Below are 12,784 nucleotides of genomic sequence, written 5' to 3'. Positions count from 1 at the left end.
TGGTTGACCTCTACATGCTATCTGTCGCACAATCAGTGAACCCGCTTGCCACTCTCAAATTCAACAAAGCCAAACCCTCTCTAAAGAAACGCCTGGTTTACTCCTTGAAATCCGCACCAATAAGTGCACCGCCAATGTAGCTTGGATAAGGGAACCCTCCCCCACTTCCAAAGCCCTTTTCTCCTCCCTTGGCAAAAACTACAAAAAGGAAATCCACACTGCCAAAGCCAACAGCTACAACTCTAGAATTAGTAATGCCTCTTCCAACTCCTGGGAACTGTTCACCTTCCTCTGGGAACTAGTCTCCCCCTCATCCCCAGCCAGACCTGACAGTAGACAGCACCTGGGTAGTCTCTCGTAACCAGGACTAATGTCTGGCAGAGGGACTCCCAGGACCCCCCTTGTTAATCTGCATATTTAAGTAACTTTGGGTCTTACCCTAAATTACTAGGGGAATCCAGACGTGGACCCCTTGCTCACTATTCTTAGAGAGGCACAGATCCACCCTACTGATGAGGTCCAACCAGACCGAAACACGTGTCTGGGGTTTCTGTTGGTACTCTTGTTCAGAGGAGAATTGCCTAGCATTTCGGTGCTGGACTGCCCCAGGGCAGGACAAAGACTGATATGTTTGGGATATTTCTTCTCTGTGAAAGATAGTGAGCTAAAGACTCTGGGTAAGTCTCTCGTAACCAGGACTAATGTCTGGCAGAGGGACTCCCAGGACCCCCCTTGTTAATCTGCATATTTAAGTAACTTTGGGTCTTACCCTAAGTTACTAGGGGAATCCAGACGTGGACCCCTTGCTCACTATTCTTAGAGAGGCACAGATCCACCCTACTGATGAGGTCCAACCAGACCGAAACACGTGTCTGGGGTTTCTGTTGGTACTCTTGTTCAGAGGAGAATTGCCTAGCATTTCGGTGCTGGACTGCCCCAGGGCAGGACAAAGACTGATATGTTTGGGATATTTCTTCTCTGTGAAAGATAGTGAGCTAAAGACTCTGGGTAAGTCTCTCGTAACCAGGACTAATGTCTGGCAGAGGGACTCCCAGGACCCCCCTTGTTAATCTGCATATTTAAGTAACTTTGGGTCTTACCCTAAGTTACTAGGGGAATCCAGACGTGGACCCCTTGCTCACTATTCTTAGAGAGGCACAGATCCACCCTACTGATGAGGTCCAACCAGACCGAAACACGTGTCTGGGGTTTCTGTTGGTACTCTTGTTCAGAGGAGAATTGCCTAGCATTTCGGTGCTGGACTGCCCCAGGGCAGGACAAAGACTGATATGTTTGGGATATTTCTTCTCTGTGAAAGATAGTGAGCTAAAGACTCTGGGTAAGTCTCTCGTAACCAGGACTAATGTCTGGCAGAGGGACTCCCAGGACCCCCCTTGTTAATCTGCATATTTAAGTAACTTTGGGTCTTACCCTAAGTTACTAGGGGAATCCAGACGTGGACCCCTTGCTCACTATTCTTAGAGAGGCACAGATCCACCCTACTGATGAGGTCCAACCAGACCGAAACACGTGTCTGGGGTTTCTGTTGGTACTCTTGTTCAGAGGAGAATTGCCTAGCATTTCGGTGCTGGACTGCCCCAGGGCAGGACAAAGACTGATATGTTTGGGATATTTCTTCTCTGTGAAAGATAGTGAGCTAAAGACTCTGGGTAAGTCTCTCGTAACCAGGACTAATGTCTGGCAGAGGGACTCCCAGGACCCCCCTTGTTAATCTGCATATTTAAGTAACTTTGGGTCTTACCCTAAGTTACTAGGGGAATCCAGACGTGGACCCCTTGCTCACTATTCTTAGAGAGGCACAGATCCACCCTACTGATGAGGTCCAACCAGACCGAAACACGTGTCTGGGGTTTCTGTTGGTACTCTTGTTCAGAGGAGAATTGCCTAGCATTTCGGTGCTGGACTGCCCCAGGGCAGGACAAAGACTGATATGTTTGGGATATTTCTTCTCTGTGAAAGATAGTGAGCTAAAGACTCTGGGTAAGTCTCTCGTAACCAGGACTAATGTCTGGCAGAGGGACTCCCAGGACCCCCCTTGTTAATCTGCATATTTAAGTAACTTTGGGTCTTACCCTAAGTTACTAGGGGAATCCAGACGTGGACCCCTTGCTCACTATTCTTAGAGAGGCACAGATCCACCCTACTGATGAGGTCCAACCAGACCGAAACACGTGTCTGGGGTTTCTGTTGGTACTCTTGTTCAGAGGAGAATTGCCTAGCATTTCAGTGCTGGACTGCCCCAGGGCAGGACAAAGACTGATATGTTTGGGATATTTCTTCTCTGTGAAAGATAGTGAGCTAAAGACTCTGGGTAAGTCTCTCGTAACCAGGACTAATGGCTGGCAGAGGGACTCCCAGGACCCCCCTTGTTAATCTGCATATTTAAGTAACTTTGGGTCTTACCCTAAGTTACTAGGGGAATCCAGACGTGGACCCCTTGCTCACTATTCTTAGAGAGGCACAGATCCACCCTACTGATGAGGTCCAACCAGACCGAAACACGTGTCTGGGGTTTCTGTTGGTACTCTTGTTCAGAGGAGAATTGCCTAGCATTTCGGTGCTGGACTGCCCCAGGGCAGGACAAAGACTGATATGTTTGGGATATTTCTTCTCTGTGAAAGATAGTGAGCTAAAGACTCTGGGTAAGTCTCTCGTAACCAGGACTAATGTCTGGCAGAGGGACTCCCAGGACCCCCCTTGTTAATCTGCATATTTAAGTAACTTTGGGTCTTACCCTAAGTTACTAGGGGAATCCAGACGTGGACCCCTTGCTCACTATTCTTAGAGAGGCACAGATCCACCCTACTGATGAGGTCCAACCAGACCGAAACACGTGTCTGGGGTTTCTGTTGGTACTCTTGTTCAGAGGAGAATTGCCTAGCATTTCGGTGCTGGACTGCCCCAGGGCAGGACAAAGACTGATATGTTTGGGATATTTCTTCTCTGTGAAAGATAGTGAGCTAAAGACTCTGGGTAAGTCTCTCGTAACCAGGACTAATGTCTGGCAGAGGGACTCCCAGGACCCCCCTTGTTAATCTGCATATTTAAGTAACTTTGGGTCTTACCCTAAATTACTAGGGGAATCCAGACGTGGACCCCTTGCTCACTATTCTTAGAGAGGCACAGATCCACCCTACTGATGAGGTCCAACCAGACCGAAACACGTGTCTGGGGTTTCTGTTGGTACTCTTGTTCAGAGGAGAATTGCCTAGCATTTTGGTGCTGGACTGCCCCAGGGCAGGACAAAGACTGATATGTTTGGGATATTTCTTCTCTGTGAAAGACAGTGAGCTAAAGACTCTGGGTAAGTCTCTCGTAACCAGGACTAATGTCTGGCAGAGGGACTCCCAGGACCCCCCTTGTTAATCTGCATATTTAAGTAACTTTGGGTCTTACCCTAAATTACTAGGGGAATCCAGACGTGGACCCCTTGCTCACTATTCTTAAAGAGGCACAGATCCACCCTACTGATGAGGTCCAACCAGACCGAAACACGTGTCTGGGGTTTCTGTTGGTACTCTTGTTCAGAGGAGAATTGCCTAGCATTTCGGTGCTGGACTGCCCCAGGGCAGGACAAAGACTGATATGTTTGGGATATTTGTTGTCTGTGAAAGATAGTGAGCTAAAGACTCTGGGTAAGTCTCTCGTAACCAGGACTAATGTCTGGCAGAGGGACTCCCAGGACCCCCCTTGTTAATCTAAAAAAGTCCAAGACACCCTAACTGCAAAGGTCAATTCCCTCAAAGAAAATATAATTGCCAAACAACTTACCATGCTCACCAAACCCCCACCGCCCACAGCACCGATCCCATCACTGTCCCACTCCAGTACCCCGTTCAGCTTCCATCCCGTCTCAGACATGGACGTCTCCATGATTCTCAAGAGCCTCAAACCATCATGCTGTAAAGGCGACTCCCGTCAAGCACCAATCATCAAAGACTGTGCCGAGACACTCATACCCCTCTTCACAGTCATCATCAATGCATCCTTCTCCACCAACTCAGTGCCAACTTCCCTGAAGGAAGCATGGGTCCTACTGCTGATTAAGTAACCCTCCCTAGACCCATCCAATCTGAAAAACTACTGCCCCATTACCACGGTTCCCTACCTCCTGAAAATCCTGGATCATGTTGCCTACATCCAGGCCCAACAGCAAATTGAGGGAAACCATATTCTGGTTGCTCGCCAATCAAGACTCCGCCCCAAACACGGAACTGAAACTGCCCTACTAGACCTGTAAATACAAATCGATGCCATCAAAGACAGTGGCAAGCCAGCCCTCCTGATGATGCTAGATCTCTCTGCAGCATTCGATTTGGTAGACCACCAAATCCTCTGCTCTCAACTCACTTCAACAGCTAACTCCTTGCCATCAGCCTTCGATTGGGTGAGATCCTTCTTAGCCGACAGATCCTCCCGTGTCTTCATGAACAACTTTCCCGCTGAATCCATTCCTGTCACTTGTGGAGTCCTCCAAGGCTTCGACCATCTTGTCCTACTAAGCATCTCATACACAAACATAAATCCTATCTATGAGCTCATTCAGAATTGGATGGCCCCCCGCCAACTTTGTCTCAATGACAGCAAAACGGAAATTCTCCCCGTCGGCTCAATCCCCACACTGCGTAACATTGAACCAGCTTACAAAGATTGAATTATCGATGGTAACTGCATCACCACCTCCACCACTGCCAAAACTCTTGGGGTCTACCTGGATGCCAACATCAACTTCTCACGGCACATGAACTCAATCACCTCAGTGGCAGCCTAAACAGCCAAACTGCTTCATGCCAGCAGGCACACCCTCTCCAATCCTTACTGCATTACAATAGGAAGAGCTATCACTGGAGCCAAGCTCGATTATTGTACCACCTTGTTTACCGGCACCTCCAAGCGCAACCTAAGTAAACTCCAGACAATACAGAATAATGCTCTTTGAGAGGCCATTGGCCTCTCCAAATCGGACCATATCTCAGAAGCCAGGAGAGCTGCACACTGGATGCCCATCCGGGAACAGAAGAAATTCAAGACATTTTCCCTGGTTCAACGTTGCCTGACCTACCTGTCATGATGTTTAGAGAAATATTCCTCTAATGGCCCTCTAAGATCGTCCAACTCTCACCTCCTGAAGAACCCCATTTCAACCACCTCTAAGTAGGGGGCAAGAGCTTCCCAGTCATGGCAGCCAAACTTTGGAACACTCTTCCACTTGCTCTCAGAAAATAACAGTAAAATGTAACTTTCCTTGCACCTCTTTTCACGTAATGTAACATATAAAGTTGCACCTCAATGTAACTAACTAATGTACCCTAATGTAACTAGTGCCGGGATACCCGAGGGTTTTGTGCGCTGTAACAAATGCATAAATAAATAAGGTGGATAAAAAAACAAAGAAAGAGAGAAAGAGAGAAAGAGAGAAAGAGAGAGAGAAAGAGAGAGAGAAAGAAAGAGAGAAAGAAAGAGAGAAAGAAAGAGAGAAAGAAAGAGAGAGAGAGAGAGAGTGTGTGTGTGTGTGTGTGTGTGTATGGGTGTGTGTGTGTGTGTGTGTGTGCGCGCGCGCGTGTGTGTGTGTGTGTGTGTGTGTGTGTGTGTGTGACGCTGAACGGAAACAGCAGCAGGTTTGGGCCTGTATTTCCTACGCCTACATAAGAAGTCACTATATTTCTATTACACTAATATGTGCTAGGCTTATCGTTCTGCAAGGTCACTTAAATGTACTTACTAGATAACATCTTATTTAAAAGCTGGTACTCTGCAATCATCATGCACGTCCCGTAGTTGGAAAGATCAATGATTTGTCATGTTGTACCAATCTGGAAGTATAAATAAAAAAGCACTCATTGAGCCCTGTGTGTGCCTCTTAAACGGCTGGTAGCTAATTCCCATAGAGTAGTCTTACCTACTAGCTGTTACCGGCGTAACATATGCCGTTTTAGCATATCTGAAAAGGTAAATATCGGTCGGTAATTCATAGGGTAACTTCTGCCTCCATTCTTAAACTTAAATATCGGAATTACCAACGATCGCTGACAGGAAGGAGGAGTAGGTCCCTGTCACTTATTAAGGGTAATTGAAAAGGCTAAACATTGACAAGGCTAAACATATAGGAAACTGTTTTCTTTTGATTTTGAAAGGCATATTTGTATCAGTTTGGAAAGAGAGGTATGCACTGTATAAGAATAGCATCTGAGTTCAATCCATGGATTACTTGGGCCTTTATGATATGTCTTTCTAGACACGTGATTGTCAAACTTGTTCCAGTGCAGAGTCTCCTTGATGGCTTAAGATTGTGTAGTAGCATAATTGTAGCACCTACTTTCAGTTTTAGCTTGTGAGGAGGCATTCGTCCTACACCGTGTCGCACTTTAGAGACTGAAATGTTGAGTCGGTAATTAACTGTTCATTGACACTGGAACCGCGGTGCCCTGTGTGACGAGAAGTGGGGGTGGAAAGAAGTAACTTGAAATTATTCTGAATGTTTGCGATAGTGGAATGTGGAGGTGACCGCGTAGATCTGTGCTCATTCTGTTTGTTAAAATGATAGCTGTTGTTGAACTGGAAGGGCACACAGAAGTGCACTTTGTCATTTGGACAGCAGAGGGAAACCTAGCACTGATAAATTGCATCAGTTGAGTACAGAAGAGCATACCTAAGCATTTTATACATATAGACTCTAATTGATTATCGTCATAGTAATCCTGTTATTGGCAACCTAAGTGACACCCGGAATAGAATCCAGTGCAATAAACTTGAGTGCTAAGTCAGGTGGGCCTGTGGAATTCAAAGAATACAGTGGATTGGTATTCAATGGGGTCTCCTTATGCCTGTCATGACGATATATTTCTATTGTGACCAATCCTTATTGGAATTAGTTCAAGTGGGCTCCCAAGCACTGATGTCCTCACAATATGTTGTGTGTGACATCTTGATGTCCTTACGTGCAAGGTTAGTCTTAGCGACACAAAATGGGAAGTTAGTTTGCAATATCAGACATAGAACATGTATATGACAGGAAAGACCATAATTTCTGTGTACTCGCCATGCACCCGCCCATTTCTGACAATGTTCAGTAGGGTGCTTAAACTGTTAAAAGTAAAGCAAATGAGCTGGAGGGTGTTCTTGCAAGTTTTTAGGGAACGTGAACCTGTCCATTCCTGACATGCATTCCACTAACTGTGCTCATTATATTGGCGTTCAAATTCTGTATTCTGTAAATTAAACAAAGTAAACCGGGGGTGTCTGTTGCAAGTTCTAAAGAAGAATATTGATGTCATGCTGCGGTTGCTCAATGTACAATTGTTGCTCAAGTAAGGTTGAAACCGACAATGGGCGAATGCTGTAATTTTGAAAATCGGATATGACATCATAGAAGGCACTGTCAGTGCTAACAGCCACACATAGAGTATGGTGTTAGTACTAACAGCGTTACATAAGACAAATAATAGTTCCAGTCTGATCCCTAGTTTCAAAGTGATAAGTACAGATATTATGGGTATATATCAGTACTGAATTACAAAAAGAAGTATCTATCAGAGCACACCTAATTACTCAAAAACTAAATAACTATTTAGAGAAATTTTATTACAATTCTGGGTGCTGGGGAGGAATACACACACTGACACTGGAGCATGTGTTAAACATAAAACAAAAAGTGTCTAAACTTAAAGACACTCCCGTCCCCTGCACACCTTACAAGCTGAAATAAATCAGTCAAATTTCATAACATTTGCACTTTTATATATAGAAAGAATTGTCACTTTAGAACATAGGTAACAAAATATCTTCATAAAAGTACAGAAAAAAGGTATCAACTGACTTCCAATATGGCCAGCATGAAAAACAAATCAAACCAGACAAAAAAATAAGCTCCCAATTTTGAACTGCAGCTTCAAGCTCTACGCGTTTCGGGGACTATCCCCTTCTTCAGGAGCAAAAATATCTGCAAGTATAGATATATATACAATTAGAGGACATCTCACATAACATTAAAAGTTTGGACAAACTAAACACATTAAATAAAGAGAATACATTAAATAATTATGTACACATAAATCCAACCACAATTCTACATAATATACACAAGTGGTTGTATATTGACAGTGGTACAACTGGTATGGCTCCAAATGTAAATCTCAAAATGCATTAAAACCTAAAACACTTATACGTATGTACCTCACAGTGGGAATGTTGTCAAAGAAAATAGAGTCTCTGTCTGTGCATCTGTCTGTGCACGACGTACACAGAACCAGGATCCCTGCGAATACTCCTGCCGTCCTCAACAAGTGAAATGTGATTGCCGAACTCTGGAATACCAAAGCATATCTATCAGCTCCAATTACACGTAGTTAAATCACCAAACCTTAATGACTAAACAACTAGTTCAAAAAACACCTATTACTCATTGGCAACTAATCTGTGCAGCTCAACGATCACCAAAATCCACAACCTTGTGCCACCACCTCATCTTTGTGCCAACACATCAACTTAACACAGAAAGTTAAAAAGCCCAAATCCTCAAAGAAAACCCAAAATTTAAATTGTGCAACTCTTCCAACATATATTATTTACCTAAGGCAAATCAATAGCCAATCCAATCCAAATTCAGGACTTCTAGTACCCTGCATCCAATGTAAAGCATCCTGCTGATTATAGAAATGTATAATGCAACTAAAAAACAAACACAAAATATACCATTTACAAACTAACACCACCTTTCCAATACAAACATAAATAAATATAAACACATCCACACAGCTTAAACTTACTTCCAGAAGCGCACCTCTTCACCTCAGATTCAATGGCTCCTCTCCAATTCACACGTAACAGATCCCAACCCACAACACACTTCCTGGCTCATTTTATACTGTTTCCTGGTAGTCACATGATAAAGTCACGTGACCCGCCGGCACTGAATACTAAAAGAATGCACAAAGCTCCCTGCAACCTGCCAAATACACAGGTAATGCTAACAAAGCACACAGGTACTGAGTGAGTAAATCAAACAAAATAAAAAAGACACCAAAGATGAATGTGTGTGTATTTAAAAAGGAGATAGACATAGAAGAAAGACTGCATTTTTGAAAAAATTAAAAAAATAAAAAAATAATAAATAAGTGCCTTAAAACTATTGCTGTGCATCAACCATACTTAACTACGCGGCAAATTCAGAAATAACCAAGTAAACTAGTTATGTACTAAAGATAAATGTGTGTGGCCCTCATTACGACCCTGGCGGAAAGTGACTGACCGGACCGCCACAGCGTAAATAGCGTTTCCGCCATTGCAAGAAGGAGCAAAGTGCGGCCCATTCCGACCCATCGGGCACGAGCACCACGGCATGGCGGAAGTGCAAAGTCCGCGATGGCGGAAATGACCCCAAAACGGCCCACACCGCCGCCGTACGGCGCCCTAGGTGCAATACCGCCACCCATCACAGCGGACACCGCAGTGTGCGCCTACCGTAAAGTACGGTGACCGGAAATATACGGAAACGGAAGTTAAAACACGGGCCCGGAACGGGAAACAACCCGCCGTACACCTATAAAACCACTAAAACCACACAACCACTAAAATCACCACCCTGAGACACAACCCAACCCGTCATCCACCCTAGCGAAACCAAGAAAAATGGGAAAAGTAGCGAAGAAAGCGTGCGACCGCAAGCGGCAGGTCCACTTCTCCCGTGAGGAACTCACCGTGCTAACAGAGACCCTCCAGGAGAATGCTGCCGTCGTCTTCTCCACGCAAATGACCAGGACGGCACTCGCAAACAAGAAGGCCATATGGGCTCTGGTGGCACAGCGGGTAAGTGCGGTGGGGACCGCACCCCGCACCCCACAGCAATGCCGCAAGCGATGGGACGACCTGCGGATACGCGTCCGCAGCATACTCTCTGCCAACCGCAACATTGCCACAGCCACCGGGGGAGGGTCGGAATCACCAATCAAGCTGACCCCCTGGGAAGAAATCTGTGCCTCCACCATCGGAATGGAGAGCATAGAGGGAGTCGGAGGGATGGAGAAAGGAGTGCAGACATCCGAAGATTCAGGTAGGTGGGCCTAATGAAACAATGCTAAATCCACAAAGTCCATCCATTCGAAGCACCATGTGTCCCCATAGTGCAACAGAAACACATGTCCAGGAGAACGTCCACACACATTGGCCTGATAGCGCACGTTAAAACCCACAATAAATACATAAATAATTAAAAACCCCTAAAACACGCACTACACGTGCAGCAGGCACACCCTAACTGCAGGCTGCCAAACAACTGCACCCTCACTCCACACACAAATGGAAGCACCTCCAAGGCCCCGACCCAAATCACCCTCAGGTACCACCCCAATGCATGTGATACATTGCCATTCCAATTCCCACAGACCCACCAATAACCCTCGCCCTCCTTTACTCCACCACAGGGTCCGATCCAAACGACGAGCTGCAGGACACCCCTACCAGCACACCTGCAAAGAGGGCCAAGACCGACGGCCAAAGACCCTCCACCTCAGCTGCACGCATCAAGACACGGCAGCAGCACAAATCAGGTGGCAGCACACAGGAGGGAACATCAACAGGCACCCCAGCAGCCAGCATGGCCACAACACCACCACCACAGGTCCCCCCAACGGATGCCACAGAAGGCACTGCCTCCGGTGGCAGCAGCACCATAGGTGACACCCCATTGATGGCAGCATGCTCCGACACAGAAGACGGGGATGTCGAAGTCAGATCCATCCATGACCTGTCCCAATCCCCCTGTCTGTTCCATCCCGTACTACATGAGGATACCACGCAGGGGCACCCACAAGACGACGACTGGCCATCCCCCACAAGCCCTGTGGCAGGGCAACATGAGGACAACAGCCCCTCTGTGACACCCCCGCAAATGGCCATGGCCCAGCAGAGGCAACAGTCCCTCGACCAGTTAATCGTGCAACAGCAGCAACTGGCCACGCTCCTCAAGGACCATGCCGATGAATGTGGGGGCACTAAGGCAGACATAGAAACATCAACTGAGACACTTAGGGCACAAATGGAGAGAGGCACAGAGACACTAAGGGCACAAATGGAGAGTAGCACCGAGAGCCTGAGAGTCCAAATGGAGAGAAGCACCGAGAGCCTGAGGGGGGAACTGCATGCGACGTCCAAAGACGTATGTGGTGAACTTGCCGCAGTGCGCCGTGTGCTCACTGAGCTCTTGCAAACCCTTAGGGACATGCATGGACGTGAGCAGGCAGAGACATCATCCGTTGCAAGTTCCGTCCAGGGCAGCCCCCAACGTGGATCTGGGAGGAACCTGCGCTCCACAGGCAGGGGTGCCCCTGATACCCGCAGAGGGGGCTTGCAATAGCGACTGCCCACGGAAGATGAGCATCTTTGGACACTGGTGTTCGGGGGGGAGGTGGGAGGGTGGAGGGGGTGTGTTGGGCTCACTTGGGTGGCGGGTCGATAGGGTGTACAACATGATATCACATATGCCATAAAAAGTGCACGATCAACCAATGAGATGTGTGGACATTGATCTTTGTGTACTAGGCCATTATAGGCGTACAGTCCATATTGTGCATGTACCAGACACACACAGTGCCACGCATCCCGTGTCCATGTATCAGCCACCAGGCGTGAGTGCTAGAAGCATGCATCAATGAGATGCTGACGAATGTCACGGGCCTCCGGTGCCTCGCAGACTCCTTGAGGTGCTGCCACATCCCCACCCTCATCATGACCATCATCAGGTGCTTGCAGTTCTGCGTCAGGGGGCATGGGCACATTTCTACGTACGCACATGTTGTGGAGCATGACACATGCCATCACCATCTTTGCAACCTTCTCATGGCGGTACAGGAGTGCCCCGCCAGACCTGCTGAGGCACCGGAAACGGGTCTTCAGTAGGCCGAATGCCTGTTCAATGACTACACGGGTACGTGAGTGGGCATGGTTGTAGTCCTCCTCATGCTGGTCCCGTGGGTTCCGGACTGGTGTGAGGAGCCATCTCTTCAGTGGATATCCAGCATCACCTGTATGTGGACGAGAAACGTATGATGTGGAATGCCATTGCTACGTACGCACACCCCCCCCCCTTCCTGCCAGGTCATTGCCGAATCACATACCCCACATTATCATGCATGTAATGAGACTCACCGAGTAGCCAGGATCTGTTCCCTGCGTGTCGCTCCATGTAGCGTGGTATTGTAGAGTTCCTCAAGACCATAGAATCATGGGTTGATCCAGGGAATCGGGCACAACAATGTGTAATGATCCTGTTGGAGTCACACACCATTTGTACATTCAGGGAATGAAATTGTTTTCGGTTGCGGTACTGGGCCTCCATGGCATGTGGGACGACCAATTCCACATGGGTGCAGTCGATGGCACCAATGCAACCCGGTATGCCGCCAAGTGCATGGAATCCCACTTTTGTGTTGGTAATTTCCTGCTCCGAGCGTGGTAGAGAGATGTAGTCGTCTGCGTGCTGCAGGAGGGCATCGAGCACTTGCAATAGTGTCCGTGAGAACAGTGGCTGAGAAATGCCATGCAACTGTCCGACTGTGTGCTGGTAGGTGCCTGTGGCCAGGAAGTGGAGTACAGACACCACCTTCAGTAGGGGTGGGATGGCGGTTGGGCTATCTATCATGCTGACAAGGTCAGCCTGTGTCATGTCCACAATGGCGGTTATGGTGTCCCGGTCCAGACGGTAGAGGGTGTGGATCTGCTCATCAGTGAGGTTGAATGGATGTGCTCGGAGGCGTGGGATTGCGGGCTG

Source organism: Ambystoma mexicanum, chromosome 2p (assembly GCF_040938575.1).
Source record: "Ambystoma mexicanum isolate Mex_15411 chromosome 2p, UKY_AmexF1_1, whole genome shotgun sequence".
Taxonomy (NCBI): Eukaryota; Metazoa; Chordata; class Amphibia; order Caudata; family Ambystomatidae; genus Ambystoma; species Ambystoma mexicanum.
This window is presented reverse-complemented; position numbering follows the sequence as displayed.